This window comes from Zeus faber, assembly GCF_960531495.2.
Source record: "Zeus faber genome assembly, chromosome: 7".
NCBI lineage: Eukaryota > Metazoa > Chordata > Actinopteri > Zeiformes > Zeidae > Zeus > Zeus faber.
In genome coordinates this window covers 33,861,083-33,878,129 of record NC_137203.1, presented here as the reverse complement: position 1 = coordinate 33,878,129, position 17,047 = coordinate 33,861,083, and positions in this window count along the sequence as shown.

Genomic DNA, 17,047 nt, shown 5'->3' with positions numbered 1-17,047 from the left:
AACAACTCAACTTAATACCAAATTTAATATGAAACTATCCTTTAAAAATTCCTTTGAAAAATAGTACACTCTGTAAACCCCCAGATGGAGCCACGGAGGACACAACCTCCCAAGATCATGTAAGGACAAAGCCTAAACTGAACAGACAGCATATTTTGAAAAATAGTACACTCTGTAAACCACCAGATGGCGCCACGGGGGACACCGTCTCCCGAGGTCATGTAAGGGACAAGCCCTTAATTGAACAGTCAGTATATTTCAGTCTTTTTGTTTTTTTTATTTTGGCAGCTGATCGAAAACTACAAATGAACGCCATCTTCAAAAGAAGGGTTGTCGCTATGAAGGCTGTGATTGGCTAGCTGAGAAGCAACATCAGAGAACAGCTGAACAAAGAAATAAGACTACGATTGGCTCAAAATATATTTCTGACACAATAAACAATACAACTTGTACACATCAGCTTCTGCTTTGTTCCAGTGATTTTTTTTTTTAAGGTCGCAGTAGGATACGAACACAAGTTTTTTCAAACCTCGGGTTGAGCTTTTTCAATGAGCCTGCAATGCAGGCTCTCCTACACAGGCCTTGGCTGTAAATCTTCTCAAAGACAATAATTCACAGACTTTGGCTTAAATCTTTTTCAACCATAATAACATACAGGTCTTCACCTGAATCTTTTTGACTACGATAAAATCATACTTTTCGGCCCAAATTTTTCTATTCACAACATTTCCAACCAATCAATTTCCAGCTCCATGCTCAACACTCTCGTCACCTCCAAAACACTCTTGACATATTCTTCCTTCAAGACTATCCCGACCCCATTTCTCCTGCCATCCACTCCATGGTAGAACAGTTTGTACCTGGCTCCGATACTCCTGGCCTTACTCCCCTTCCACCTGGTCTCTTGTACACATACAGTAGTACATCTACCTTCCTTCTCTCCATCATGTCAGCCTGGGGTGTACAAGCCAGTGTATCATCAGTGCCAGTCCCGAGCCCGGATGAATAGAGAGGGTTGCGTCAGGAGGGCATCCGGCGTAAAAACCATGCCAAGCTCTCTCTGTTTACCCTTCATAGTGCCAACGTTCAAAGTTCCTACTCTCAACTCTACTCTCCTACCGTTCTTCCTTTCCTGCTGTCTCCGGACACATCTTCTCCCTCTTCTTCTTCTGCGACCGACAGTAGCACAATTTCCGCTGACACCCTGTTGGCTAACGGCACCAGTGGCGGTCGTTGTTAACCCCAGGCCTTGACTGATCCGGTATCGAAATCAGATTTGTTGTCCCCATGTTTGATTTGGCATGGTTTTTACGCCGGATGCCCTCCTGACGCAACCCTCTCTATTCATCCGGGCTCGGGACTGGCACTGATGATACACTGGCTTGTACACCCCAGTGGCTAGATTAAATCAAATAAACACCAATGATTTTTAATCAATCACATCAAATATTTGTTAATAGTAATAAAACAATCATAATAAAAAGTAGACAGGAAGGGGAAAGAAAATGGAGCTGTGTATGCGGCTATCAAAAAAACTGGGACAATCATTGATGGAAACGAACAATGCAATGAACTAAATCCATCTTCATCAGGGAACAGATGACCACATGACACAGCTTGTCACAGTCCAGGGGGAGGGGAACAGTTGAGTGGAAGGGGAGGGAGTGACGGGACAGGCCTCTAATTTGTTCGGGAGGTGTGGTTTATTCTCCACCGCCACATCTAACCGGACCTAGTGTTGGGCTCTATGCTTATGGTGTGTCCTTCTGTCAGTGTAGATGGAATGGATCCTATGCTCAGTCATTCTCCTTTTCCCAATCTGGGACAGCTGGTGGGGCAGATGGATCTAGGGAGCAGGGAAAGAGATCATCATCAAAATCATCATTCTGGATAGCGACGATCTGAGCCATTTGTTGCACTCCTACTATTTTCATAATAAAGGCTTTAACCAGGGGCACCACACAACATCCAATGAACATCAGAAAGACAAAAGCAACAAGCAATAAAACACCAGCTTTGGCAAGTAGGGCTCCCCATTTGCCAAACATTTTGTCCAGCCAATCCATGCAATGTCTTTCAATTCTTTTCAGAGACGTTTATATTTGGCTCGGGCGGTACTGAATTTACCGTCGGAGGCCGTATTATTGGGTATGAACGTACAACATTCCTCACCAAACATGGCACATACGCCTTGCTGTTCGGCTAGGGTCAAGGGTCTAGGGTCAAACGAGGCCACTCAGGAAGTTGTGTCTCCCTGCTCACCGGGGGCCTCGAGCAAATCAAACGTGTAGTTAGCAAAGCGTTGTTGATTGTAATAGATGTAGTTTACCCAATCTACATTTTTGTTAATTATGAACCAGGGACAAAGTATAGATGCAAATCCGCCACCAATTCGGTTTGTGCCTTAAATTCATGAGGGACCCCCCTTGGAACTCCGATGGCATCTACATAGACACCGGGGACGTCCTCGAACCGTGGGACACCACATGTACGGCAGGTGTTCTGTGGTTCAGTGCGCATAGTCAAAAAAGTGTCCAGATCTGCCAACGGAATTATTGAAGTGCGCTGCACTAAAACAACCCGTGCGCAATTACCAGTCTAATTGGTGACCAATTGGTGGTGTATAATTTTGTAAAATATATCAGACACCAATTGGTCCTGTTGTGTAGCTAGGTTCAGAATTCGGTGGCCCCACTTAGTCATTGGAAGCTGGGTGGGGGTGAGATCTCCAAGCAATTACCGGGGATCTATCCTATGGCCCTACCTCCATGAGTGGAGTGTATACATTTGTTTGTTCCAGTAACAGTCAGCTCGGATAGGTGGACATGTGGATGCTATCCAATGGCCTGGCAGTCGTTTGCAAATGGTGTTTTAAACGCCCATACACAAATTGTCCGGTTGGTGCGTATGGATGGGTAAATATAGATGGGTCTGGTCGCGGATACACGGTGTCAGGGTTGTAGCCAAACTGCACCAATTCCGCTGCAGTTAGAGGACTGGAATCCTCTTTTAGAGTTACTGGCCTTGACTCTGATCAGCCAACATACTTACTCTGCTCGATTTTTATACGATTTTGATACGATTTTTTCCAAATCAATGGTACAGGTTGCTATAATGGTTTCTGCTTGCAAGGTTCCCCATGCAGTATTTAGTGTCCCTAGGTAAGTTTTGTTGAGAGGCGTTTGAAACTCACTAAGTTAAATTCTATTTTATTCTATTTATTTTTACACGGTACAGTTGTTCTTTTATATGTATATGTATATACACATTTGCATATGTGTGTGGATCTGTATATATGTATATATGTGTGTATCTGTATATATACATATATGTGTGTGTGTGTGTGTGTATATATATAATATATAGTAATTGATTCAAAACCAACGTGTGTTTTTGTACATTATGTATATTTTGTCATGTATGTCATTGCTGCTGCAACACTGTGATTTCCCTTTGGGGATTAATAAAGTATCTTTATCTTATCTTATCAGCTGTTACGTAATGACAAATCCTCTGTTTTCTGGGAGGACGATGGCAAAAAAACAAGCCCATTGGTTAGGCAGAGCCCGTGGTGGGTTCCAGCAAGCGCGGTGAACTATATCGCCCATGACATGACCTATTTGGTTGGTGGGAGCACCGGGCAATTGAGCTGGCACCGGGGACGGTAGTTGAGGAAGTGAGGTATGGCTGGCACATTGAGCTGCTGTGTATGGAATGGGAACGACAGTTAGCATTGGCCAGGTGCTGAACATAAATAACACGGGGTGTCTTGTCCATAAGTTTGTCAGGCGCTATACACTTGTTGACCAAGGTCATCTAGGAGCAGGTTGGGAATTATAATTAATACGACAAGTATTTTGAACATCACGCTGGCTTATTTATTATTTATTCAGATCTGCTCTCAGATCGCTGTTGTCATTCAGATGTAGCAGTGCTAACTGGTGTGTATGTGTTTACTCAGCTTCGGATGAGGATTCTCTCTGAGTAATGTCCTCTGGTGTCTCTCTCAGGTCACATTGGATGGTGGCAACGGATCACTTGGGTTCTGGAGCAGGCGTGAGTGGGTGATGTGGAACCAGATGTCTTTTTCGCAAACTTTTACAGCTGTGGGAGTAAGCAGAGTTATCTGAAATGGGCCCTGTCTGTGGGGCTCGTCGCTGTTTCTTATGTGTATTTTCAGGTACACCCAGTCACCGGCCTGAAGTGATGATCGGGCGGGCACTGGTTTGTCGTCTGGGATCACCGCTTAGCCCAGGGCTGCCCAATAGGTTGATCACGATGGTAATGCGGGTAGATCGTGTGCCAATCAAATGATTTTCTTTTGATGTTGGCCACCATCATCTATCCTCCATTTGGCATTTGCCACTTCATTGACGTAGAGGGTTTCCAGTCTAATGTTGCTTAAAACTTTGTTCATTGGGTTACAATCACAACTAATTACGTAGATCTTCTCTCTTAGCCTATCATCTATCCTCCATTTGGCATTTGCAACTTGATTGACGTACAGGGCAACCAGTCTAAATTGCTGAAAGCTTTCTTCATTGGATTACAATCACAACTACTTAGATCTCCTCTCTTCGCCTATCATCTATCCTCCATTTGGCTTTTGCCACTTTATTGACGTACAGGGCGGCCAGTCTAATGTTGCTTAAAACTTTGTTCATTGGGATACAATTACAACTACTTAGATGTCCTCTCTTGTAACACATGGGTCACCACGTAGAAAACGCGTGAGCTACTGCAAAACTTTGGCGAGCTAAGGGAACTAGTTAGCTTTCCAATTTATATATACTAAAGCAGGGATATAAAAAATGAGTGGAGGGAGCCGGACCCAGTAAGAAACCAAAAGCTTACCACTTCCATGCGGAATGGTAGGAGGACTTTTTTTTCACTATGTCATACTCAAAGTGCCTTATCTGATCTCTCAATCTACAGTTGCTTTTCCAAAAAAGGGAAATGTGCAGAGGCACTTTTCATAAACTGTTCATAAAAAAATACGACACTGATTTCCCTCAAAAGAGCGAGCTGAGAAAGAGAAAGGTGACTGAACTGAAATCACAGTTAATCGGACAGCAGTCATTTTTCACACAGCTTAATCCAAAAGCAAAGGCAGCCACCAAAGCAATGTTCCGGGTGAGTCACGCCATCATTTAGCGTAAGAACTCCTTCCAAGATGGAGAGATGGTAAAAGAGGCCTTCGTTGAGGCAGCTGACTCGTTGTTTTGGGACTTTAAAAATAAACCAGAAATATTATCTTCAATCAAAGCTCTTCAGCTATCAAGAAGTACAGTTACACGGCGCTGTTAAGTAATGGGCGATGATTTGAGACAGCAGCTTTGGAAAGACATGGTGGACTGTGAGTGTTTGTCATTGCAAGTAGACGAGTCTATGGACATAAGTGAAACAGCACAATTGTGCATTTTTATTCGGATGGTGTTTACATATATGACTGCAAAAGAGGAGCTGTTAACAATACTGCCCATGAAGGAACACACACGGGGGGTGCACATTTTTCAGTCTTTCAAAAACTTTATCGACAAAACCCAGCTCCCAGAGTGTAAATTGATGTCAATCACCACCGACGGTGCGCCCGCAATGGTGGGCCACTTGAATGGATTTATTACCAAGTGCCGGGAGGTCGACGCTTTCCCCGACTTCCTTAACTACCACTGCATAATACACCAACAAGCATTATGTGCAAAAATGCTACACATGAAAGAGATAATGGATGTGGCAACGAACATCGCCTGTTCTATTCAAGCGAGATCTCTTCAAAGATGGCTGTTCCGTGCACATCTGGAGGAGGTTGACTGCAACTACTCTGACCTCTTTGTACACACTGACGTGAGATAGCTTAGCAGGGGGAACTGATCTGACCAACATGTTGAATGAGCTTAATTTACAGCTGCAAGGAAAGGACAAAACCGTGTTCAACATGATTAGTTAAGTTAATGCCTTCAAATAAAAAATGCAACTTCTTTCCTCAAAGCTGCAGCGCCATGATTTGGGGAACTTTTAAAACCTTGTATCATAGCTGGAGACCCAAGGGGAGACATGTACTTGACAGTGGGCGCTGCACAGAGCAGATTAAAAACTGTCTGTCAGACCTTGACAAACGGTATCAAGACTTTGCTCGACTCGAGTCAATCGTTACATTTATGTGCTACCCATTTAGGGAAGATGTTGATTTACTCGCATCAAAAATTGCAACACTGTTTTACCTGAACTCGTCTGCAGTGGAGGATGGGATGGGTTTTTTTTGTTTTGTTTCTTACCTGTGCGGTCAGCATGCTGGGCATACAAGACAGGGTATTTGTATGCCATTGCATCTCGGACAAAGTTAGTCTGCCAGTGGAGTTCAAGTTCTCAACCTGAATTGCAACTCTTTATTAATTCTTAAATCATCAAGAACTGCTGCAATAACTATGACAAGAGCACAGTTTTTGGTTATAGAGAACCACCACCAACCCCCCTCTTTGGAGAACTATTTATCATGTTTGGGTCTATAAAAAAACTGATCACTACTCCAAGAGGGGGAGAATCACCACAGGTGAGACAAATAAACATAGAAACAAACAACATTTACACAAAAACATAAACATTGGACATGTATTGAAAAACAATTAATTAGGTCCAGGAAAACTGAAACTACAACCGGTCACGTGGCCTCTTCCTGTCATAGTTATGTCAGTAAATGAGGGAGGAAAGGAGAGGAATGCAACCAGGAGGGTGCTGGGGTACACTCGGAGCAGGTGTGGTGGTGTGTGCGTGTGTGATGGGGCCGTGTGTATGTGTTTGTGTGTGTGTGTGTGTGTGTGTGTGTGTGTGTGTGTGTGTGTAAGATGTCTACCGGTGAGTGTACATGACATATCCCCATTGGTACTGGTGTAGAAGGTTGGTATTATGTCACGGCACCTTCAAGCAGCGGAATGGGCCCCGAAGCCCCCCGAAGACATCGCAGTCCTGTAGACACCCAACTGCTGCAGGAAAGCCCAGAGAACCCTGCCCTGTGGCCACAGAAGACCCCGGGCCCCCAGAGAAGCCAGAGGGTGATGGAGCAACCCCAACACCCAACCCCAAGGAGCACTACCCAGTTCCAGGTAGCACAAGGAGATCCCTCAACCCAGAGGCGTACAGATACAACCAACCCCCAGGTGCAGCCACAAGACGCAGCCGCAGGCTCAGCACCCGGGCCGCGGGTGCAAGGCACGGACCGCAGGCCCGGATCCCGGCCCCACGGCAACAGACTGACACCCCGCCCGAGCCGCCCGCTCTGCGGGCGAGCCGGAGGGACTCCCATGCCCACCCACGTCCCGCGCAAGGGGGAGGCCCACCCCACCCCAGCCGACCAGACGCCCCACCCGGCGTGAGCGCCAAGTGCCCATACACGTAGCAGCGTGTGCTCAGCGGGGGGCACCTCGATGCCAGCAGGCTGCCAGATACACAGGCCCTCCACCTCCCCCAGCACCCGGGGCGCCCGCCACAGAGAAGCCGCGCAGCAGAAGCAAAAGGCCAACAGCTGCCCCCCACACCCCAACCCACTCCCACAACGACAAGCAGTCCCCCCAGGGGCCCTGAAAGGCACCCGGCAGCGCTCTCCGCAGCCCCGCCAGGTCGCAGCACATCCTAAGCCACTAGGCCATGCCGTCAGGACTCCAGCCCAGCCGGTAGGGGGGCCCCACCCGACCGCCCTCCAGCCAACCACGCCCCCACACCAACCCGCCAGCGACCGGCCACCCCGGAAAACCCCAGTGTTCAATGTGTGCTGTTGGTAATTGCAGTTAAAATTGCGAGGTTGGGGGTGCGAGTCCTTCAGCCAAGTCGAACCCGAATCACTCGCACCCATCCTGCCCCGCAGACCCTGGTCCGCTGGAGTGTTGTTCGGAGTAAGATTGGTATGTGATTGTATTTGTTCTAAGCTAATATGAGTGGGATTAAAATTACGGGACGGACAAGAAGCATGCTTGGGCAGGAGCGTGAGAGGCAAGATGGCAGCTGCCCGCGCATCCCCACCCACATAGCTTGCACCCTGCCCATCCTGCAAGCCCTCGGTCTATTGTGTGGTGTATGTGTTGGGTATAAGTTTTAGCACTGGGAGAGATAGGCAAATCGTGACCGGATCGATCCAGGGGCGCAGCAGGCCAGGTAGCAACTGCGTGGACCCCTTCCCTCTGGACCCAACCGTTCCCTAGCGCGCCCACCTCCCGTACCTGGTGGCAGCCAGCCTACAGCAATCAGCCAGAGCGGAGGATGAGATGTTGACACTACAGGCTGACATTGAGCTGAAGTCCGAGATCATGGACAGCTTTGGAACGTACTCACAGAGGAAAAGTACCAAAATATGAGGAAATGTGCTTCCTCCTTGACTGCATTATTCAGCTCTATTTATTTATGCGAGTCAGCCTTTTCCCACATGAAGATTATAAAGTCCAAATACCGTTCCACCATGACGGATGATCATTTGGAAGCCTGCCTGAGGCTGGCTACCAGCAGCTACTGTCTGGACTATATAACCTTGGCTGACTCCAGGGCTTGTGGGGCCCTCTTAGGTCTTCCTGTCATCATATTTTGGGGTATTCTTGGCTGTAAGGGGCTTTTCATTTTGCCTGTGCTGGATTGCTGCGTGGGCTGCTTCAATTAACTTTGGGTCAATGGAGCCCCCCTTTGGGCATCTCAGGTAGATGGTGCCGGCCGTCCATTGGTTCAATTTCTCAGCGGCCGCTAAGATTTATATATTTTTTTCTGGGTGGTGTCTAATGACTTTCTGAATGGGGGGTTCATCTTGGTCCAGATAGGGGATGGATGGGGTGGACCCCATAGCTTCGTGGTTCGCAATGGTGGCAGCTTGTATCGCTAAAGACTATGTGGCTGATTATTCACTAACAGGGATATATGGTATCTTGGTTTAATATCTTGTGTCAGCCACGAACTACATGCACATACGATGTAGGTTGCCGGCTGACTGACGGCTGACTGGCCGCCGACGCGCCAACTGCAAATTTCCACGCTTGTATCTTGGAGCAGTCGGTCGCAAGTCGATACAAATTTTCTCGACTATTGCTACTCGTATCTTGGATTAGTCGTAAGTAGATGCAGTCGTAAGTCGAGGTACCACTGTAATTTGAAAAACAGTAAGCAAATGATACAATCATTCCTTGTGCTGTCCTAGATAGTGCACTTTTTCCAGAGGGTAAGGGATTGACCACACTAACCCTATAATAACATCCCATTTCTTAGTAAAATTTTGAAAAGATGGTTTACAAACAATTTCACTATTACTTATCCACTACTTATATCTATGATGGTTCACAAAGCTCTCACTGGCCTGGCACCAAATTATATTTTAGGCTGATGGAGCGACTCTCAGGATGGAACTCACCGTGTCTATTGATGGACCGAGTGGAGGAGCGATGGAGAGGCTGGTTAGTGTTCCTGGTGGAGCGATGGCCGAGGCTGGTGGAGCAATGACCAGGCCAGGGAGCAATGGAGAGGCTAGTGGAGAAATGAACAGGGTTCGGCCCACGTTAAGCACATACTTAAACAACCTTTGTTGTGCTTTTCACAAACCAATCTATCTGTTCCGCTTTACATTGCAAACAGTTTACTTTAATGTACAATCATGTTGTATAATATCTACTTGCTACATTTCCCAAACTCCCTTGCATTCTGCTGTGCCTTTTGGAAGTGCCACACACTATTGAATGCATTGATCAGCAAGCAAAATATGTATACTAAAATACAATGTTTCCCACAGAAATTCCTGAAACTGTGGTAGGTGAATTCTGAACCCTCTAAAATATTCCATATTTGGTCCTCATGATTGGCACTTTCATCATAGTGCTTGATGGTTTTTGCGACTGCACTTTAAGAAACTTGAAATTTTCCAGATTGACTGACCTTCATGTCTTAAGGTAATGATGCACTGAAGATTCTCTTTGGTTAGTTACATTACATTACATTTAGCAGACGCTTTTATCCAAAGCGACTTACAATTATTCAAACACTGACGGACGCAGCCATCAGGAGCAATTAGGGGTTAAGTGTCTTGCTCAAGGACACTACAGCATGCTAGCAGGAGGAGCCTGGGATTGAACCAGCAACCTTTTAGATTACTAGATGACCAGCTCTACCTCCTGAGCTACGATCCCCCCGTAGTTGAGCTGTTCTTGACATAATGTGGACTACTACAGTCCAAACAAAATAATGGTCTTTTACTATTTTTCTCAGAATACTTTCTGTATTCTGTATATATATATATATATATAGCAAACAATATATATATAGAGCAAACTTCGCTTTGGCAGGAGACCATGGGGGGTGCTAGACCTAATTAAAGAAAACTGGGAGGAAGGTCCTAGCACCAGTAAGAATGAGATACAGTATGTCATGGAGCTGAGAGCAAAGTTATATGCACTGATTCGGCCGTTATTGAGAATGAGAATTTGCTCCTGGCTCAGGAACATCGCCAGGTCTTCTACGACAGGGGGGCTCAGCTCAGACAATTCACACCAGGAGACAAGGTGTTAGTGTTGCTCCCTATTTCCAGCTCTGAATTGCTCGCGAAGTGGCAAGGGCTTTTTGTGGTCACAGGGTGACAGGCATGGGGCGACATCTGAGCCTCTTAAAAGAATGGAGGAAGGGGGCGTCATTGAGCAGGATGAGTTGGGGCCGGAGGTGCCAAAAGCGGCCGAGCATACCGCTGCCCTGTTTAGTAACCATCTCTCTCCATCCCAGACGGCGGACATGGCCACACTTCAGCGTCGCTTCATTGATTTTTTTTCTCCTCCCGGCCAGGCCTCACATCACTCATACTCCACCATGTGGAGACGACCCCGGGGGTGAAGGTGCATTCTCAACTGTATTGCCTGCCCGAACTTAAACACAAGATTGTGCAGGTGGAATTAGAGGCCATGCTGGAGTAATAGGAGTCCACGAGTGACTGGTCTAGCCCCATCATGCTGGTGGGTAAGCCTGATGGGTCGGTCAGGTTCTGCGTAGAGTACCTTATCAATACACAATTACACACAATACAATTGGTGAGATTCATTGGCAGTAATCAAAGGTAGTGTGGGGTAGTTAGCTGGAGTGTTTAAAATGTTATGGCTTTAGAATGTTCAGAGGGCATTATAAAGTTCAGTTATTGGTTTGGAATGGATTGTTCAGTTAGGGCAGGGGTCAGCAACCTGCGGCTCCTGAGCCGCATGTGGTTCTTTAGTCCCTCCACAGTGGCTCCCTGTGGCTTTGACAAAAAATTATATGGAAATGAATAACGGTAATTTTTCAACAATTTAATTTGAATTTATCATTGTTTTAAGCCTATAGATTCTTACATTATTCAATTTTAAAAATGTGTAGCCTGTAAAAATGTGTTTCCTATATACCGTATAAAAAAAATGTTTTAACATTTCAGTCAACTAAAATGTGCATCAGTAGGTTTAAGTTTTCCGAGTTCCAACTTTGATGGAACGCAGCTGCTTCGTAAGCACTCCATAGGAATGTGATGAGGCGGGTCCTCCTGTCGAGCAACCAATCAAAATCAAGTATTCGGCCCCTTACTGGCGTACATGCAGACATACCAGCCAATGGGAGAGCAGACCGCTGGGAGTAGATACTGGATTGCAGCAGCGCTCACTCTTCGGGAACGCGCTCTTCTCATATTTGGAACAAATTTGCCGGCAATACAGTAGCTATGTGTTCCCAATCCCCAAAAAAGAAAAGTCTCGGAGGAAAAAAAAGAAATGAAAAGTGCGTGTACCGATGTGTTTACTTTCAGCTCCAACGCTGCTGACTTACCGCTATGTTGATATGCAGCGAGAAATTAGCAAACAATAAAGGTAATATTTAAAGAAATTTCCAGAACATACACACAGCATTTGCTGAAAAGGATGATGGAGCTGGGGATGATGGAAGGAGAGCAATTTCGGAACTGCTGTGGAAAGCAAGGCAAATGTACACTGCTCAAAAAAAATAAAGGGAACACGTAATCATTACAATGTAACTCCAAGTTAATCACACTCTGGGATATCAATCTGTCCAGTTAGGAAGCAACACTGACTGTGAATCCATTTAACCTGCTGTCATGCAAATGGCACAGACAACAGGTGGAAATGAGAGGCAATGAGCAAGACAACCCCTATAAAGGAATCGTTCTGCAGGTGGTGGCCACAGGCCATTTCCCTGTCCTCATCTTTTCTCACTGATTTTTGGTCACTTTTGCATTTTGCCAGTGCCCTCACCACTAGAGGTAGCATGAGGCAGTGTCCCACAGAAGTTGCTCAGGTAGTGCAGCTCATCCAGGATGGCACATCAATGCGCGTTGTGACAAGAAGGTTTGCTGTGTCTCCCAGCAGTGTCAAGAGCATGGAGAACATACCAGGAGACAGGCCAGTACACCAGGAGACGTGGAGGGGCCCTTGGAGGACAGCAACCCAGCTCAAGGACCACTATCTGCTCCTTTGTGCAAAGAGTAACAGGAGGAGCACTGCCAGAGCCCTACAAAAGGACCTCCAGCAGGCCACTAATGTGCATGTTTCTGCTCAAACTGTCAGAAACAGACTCCATGAGGGTTTAATGAGGGCCCAACATCCATAAGTGGGGCCTGTGGTCACAGCCCAACACCGTGCAACCCAATTGGCATTTGCCAGAGAACACCAGGATTGGCGGATTCGCCATTGGCGCCCTGCGCTCATCACGGATGAAAGCAGGTTCACACTGAGCACATGTGACAGATGTGACAGAGTCTGGAGAGGCATTGGAGAATGTTCTTCTGCCTGCAACATCCTCCGGCATGACCGGTTTGGCGGTGGGTCAGTGATGATCTGGGGAGGCATATCCTTGGAGGGCCGCACAGACCTCCATGTGCTAGCCATAGGTATCTTGACTGCCATTAGGTACTGGGATGAGATCCTCAGACCCACTATCAGACCATATGCTGGTGCAGTGGGCCCTGGGTTCCTTCTGATGCATGATAATGCTTGGCCTCATGTGGCTGGAGTGTGTCAGCAGTTCCTGCATGACGAATGCATTGATGCTATGGACTGGCCTGCTCGTTCCCCAGACCTGAATCGCACCTCTTGCGCATCTCTGGGACATCATGTCTCGTTCTATCCAGCAATGCCACGTCGCACCACAGACTGTCCAGGAGTTGAGTGATGCCCTGATCCAGGTCTGGGAGGAGATCCCTCAGGAGAACATCCGTTGTCTCATCAGGAGCATGCCCAGACGTTGTAGGGAGTGCATACAGGCACGTGGAGGCCACACACACTACTGGGCCTCATTTTGAATTGTCTTGAGGAATTTCCAAATAATTTTTCCACTTTTATTTTGAGTATGATTCTGAATCCAGACATCCATGGGTTAATGATTTTGATTTCCATTGATCATTCTTATGTTATTTTGTTCTCAATGCATTCCACTATGTAATGAATAAAGATTTTCAACTGGAATATTTCATTCATTCATGGAGATCTAGGATGTGTTGTGTAAGTGTTCCCTTTATTTTTTGGAGCAGTGAACTTTTAGGAATTATAATAGCATAAAGACATTTGCAACATACATTGATGCAGCAAAGCCACATATTGGTGGATAACAATTGAACAGAATACAGGAAATTAAGTGTTTCACACTTAAAATGTTTTGAGAGAGGACGCCCAGACCCCCCACTTAATGTGCCCCCCATTGTTCAAACAAAATCTAAACCGCTGTTCCAGCTAGTGGGAGCTTCCAGCCAAATCACCTGAGACGTCTTTTCAGTGTGCTGCCTCTCATTTGCACTTGAATGCATTCTAAAAAAGGCATATTCATGAATGCTTATTTAGATTAATGTTGATAGGCTAATTAAGACTTAACAGGCTGTTTTATCTTCCTCATAAGGCTACAGGCTGTTTGTGGCTTCAGACAGATTTTTTTTTTTTTCCCCAAAAATGGCTCTTTTGATAGTAAAGGTTGCCATCTCCTTAGGTAGGGCTTTAGAATGGTGTGTCTAGCTTTAATGGTCTAGGGGAAGTTATTTCTAAAAAATTATAACACGGGGCTCACCATGTGGCCTCCTTCGTGGGGGGCGGTCTCCTGTCATCACACCGGACTGCTATGGTACCTGCACTCTGACGCTTTCGGTGCGTGGGGCGCTCGTTGCTGGGGGTTCAGGCTGTTGGTGGGGGTGCCGTCCGTCGCCCTCTGTTCTATAGTCCGCATGCTCTGCGGCTGGGGGCTGATGACTGGCCTGATGGGGGTGTGGAGCAGCCCGACATGACAGATGCGCATGGTGGACGCTCTGCGCCCTTGGCTGATCGCTGTAGGTTGGCTGCCACCAGGTACGGCAGGTGGGCGCACTGGGGCACGGTTGGGTCTGGGGGGAGGGGGTCTGCGTGGTTGCTCCCCGGCCTGCTGAGCCCCTGGATCAATCCGGTCGCGACTCGCCTATCTCTCCCAGTGCCAAAACGAATACTCAGCACATACACCACACAATAGACTGAGGGCTTGCGGGATGGGCGGGGTGCAGGCTATGTGAGTGGGGATGCGGCGGGCAGCTGCCATCTTTTTTTTTTTTTTTAACATGTGCTGTCAGCATGCTGGGCATACAACACAGAGTATTTGTATGCCATTTGCATCCAGAGTAAGTCTGCAAGAGGAGTTCAAGTTCTCCACCTGAAATGCAACTCTTTATTAATTCTTAAATCATCAAGAACTGCTGCAATAACTCTGTCCTGTGGATGCCCTGTAGAATGACAAGAGCACAATTTTGGTTATGGAGAGCCATCACCAATCCCCCTCTTTGGAGAACTATTCATCATGTTTAGATCTATAACAACTGATCACTACTCCAAGAGGGGGAGAATCACCACGGTGAGAAATAAACATAGAAACAAACAACATTTTCACAAAAACATGAACATTGGATGACAACATGTATTGAAAAACTGAATTTAGGTCCAGTTAGGTCCAGGAAAACTGGAACTACAACTGATCCCGTGGCCTCTTCCTGTAAAAGTTATGACAGTAAATAAGGGAGGAAAGCACCCCCGGTTGCTGGGGTGCACTCTAAGCAGGGGTGTGTGAGTGCATGTGTGCGTGCATGCATGGGTGTGCGTGTGTGTAAGATATCCACCGGTGAGTGTACATGACTTATCCCCATTGGTACTGGTGTAGAAGGTCGGTATTATGTTGCGGCGCATCCAGGCAGCGCAAGGGGCCCCGAAGCCCCCCGAACTCCGCAGCCCTGTGGACAACCCCCGGCTGCAGGAGATCCCCGGGTACCCTGCCCTGCAACCACGGAAGACCCCCGGGCTCCCAGAGAAGCCAGAGGGCCGTGGAGCAATGTCCGCGCCCAGCCCGAGGAGCATGACCAAGGCCCAGTGAGCACGAGGAGGCCCTGCGCCCCAGGAGCGAGTACCACCAGTACCAATGGGGATAAGTCATGTACACTCACCAGTGGACATTTCACACACACACACACACACACACACACACACACACACACACACACACACACACACACACCACCACACCTGCTTCAAGTGCACCAGCACCCTCCTAGTTGCTTTCCTCCCTCATTTACTGTCATAATAATAACAGGAAGAGGCCACGTGACCAGTTGTAGTTCCAGTTTTCCTGGACCTAATTCACTGTTTTTCAATACATGTTGTCCTCCAATGTTCATGCTTTTGTGTAAATGTTGCTTGTTTCAATGTTTATTTGTCTCGCCGTGGTGATTCGCCCCCTCTTAGAGTCGTGATCAGTTGTTTATAGACCCAAACATGATAAATAGTTCTCCAAAGAGGGGGATTGGTGGTGGCTCTCCATAACCAGAAACTGTGCTCTTGTCATTCTACAGGTCATCCACACGACAGAGTTACTGCAGCAGTTGTTGATGATTAAAGAAGAGTTGCTGTGGGTTAAAAACTTTAGCTCCACTTGCAGACTAACTCTGTCCTGAATGCAATGGCTTACAAATACTCTGTGTTGTATGCCCAGCATGCTGACAGCACAGGTTAAAAGAAAAAAGAATAATACATACATACATAAATAAATAAATAAATATAAAAAGTAAAACAAGTATGAAAATGTCTAATGTTAGTAAATGCAAGTTGAGCAAGGCCACACATTTGAAAATTTGAATGGTGTGTCTAGCTTAAACCATTTCAGCTTTATTTGCAGACTCTACCAATGAAGCTCTCCAGTACTGTAAAGACTGTTGTTTGTTGCAGCAGACAGATAAACAATCACACAGCTGAGTCATCTTTTTTGCCAGGAACCACAGATCTCCACCTAATAGGCTTGGGCAATAATGCAAAATTCCAATTCGTTGGTACATGTTGGTATACGCCCCCTGCACATAATGTCTGTCTGTGTGTGTGTGTGTGTGTGTAAAAATAGAATGATTTAAAGGTTGAACTCTATCAAAATGATTTCACATTGTGACTTCACATTACATGGAATGTGGAGGAATGATCTTCACCTGGGGGTTCGCTTGAAAGGAAACGATCGATCGGTGTTGTTCAGCGCAATTCAGCGTCTCGGTTAGTGAACTGTGTTTCCCTATGTAATGTAACATGAATATTTAACTCCATGGTTTAACATTTATCTACTATTTATAAATCAATCTTGGTTTTGAAAATACGTTGAGATAAAAAAAAAAAAACAACAACACAAAGGAACACGAATCTGGAAAATTCAAAATTTTCCTTTTAAAAGATTTTTTCAACTTATTTGGCAGATGAGGCGGGGGAGCATGTTGTGATCTCAGGAGAAGACGGAAGTGAGTAGAGATCCAACATGGCTGAGCCCTGCTACACTGACTAACACACCGACAGCTCAGGCAGGACAAAGCGAATTGCAAATAATATTCACATATATAAATTTCAAAAAGGGAGCACTGTGCAAAACCAAAGTGGAGGACCTTGAGGATTATATAGATTTTTTTATAACGAGTGCGTGATGGAAGACAACCAGGACTGCAATAATCCCGCGAAAAGGAAGAAGACTGACTCAGAAACGGACACAGACAATCTCATCCCGGGAGATTTAGAGATTAGTGTCTTGGATGAGA